Here is a 480-nt window from a genome sequence, read left to right as displayed (position 1 = left end):
TTCTAAATCTTAAATTCTAAATACTAATAATAAAAAAAATAAAATATTAATTTATATTAATAAAAGATTACTCCCCTAATATTTCTCTAAAAGCTAATTATAAAATAGGGCATTATTTTTGAATTGCCTGCCACAACATTAAATTCAAAACAAGTAAGATTAATACTAACGAAGGACATATTTGCCAATGTCACGGAAGATTTAGAATCTTGATAAGTAAAAGTAATCAAACTCGGAGCATTAATCCATGCATTCTCCAAATTAGAACACCAAGCAACCTTTAAAGCTTTAAGTTGCACCACCGGAAAGATGCATATCTCTAGATAGAACGCAATTTCGTTAATTTCACTTTCTCAAGGCCATAAAATGTATGGAAAAGTTCAAGAAACCACATGCTTGTGAGAATCAAATTATTTGGATATTGAAAGCCTAGATATTTTACATTTGAACACGTACATGTGTTCCTATTAGCGGTTTTAT

This window comes from Arachis ipaensis, chromosome B09 (genome assembly GCF_000816755.2).
Source record: "Arachis ipaensis cultivar K30076 chromosome B09, Araip1.1, whole genome shotgun sequence".
Taxonomy (NCBI): domain Eukaryota; kingdom Viridiplantae; phylum Streptophyta; class Magnoliopsida; order Fabales; family Fabaceae; genus Arachis; species Arachis ipaensis.
Note: the sequence above shows the minus strand (reverse complement) of the source record.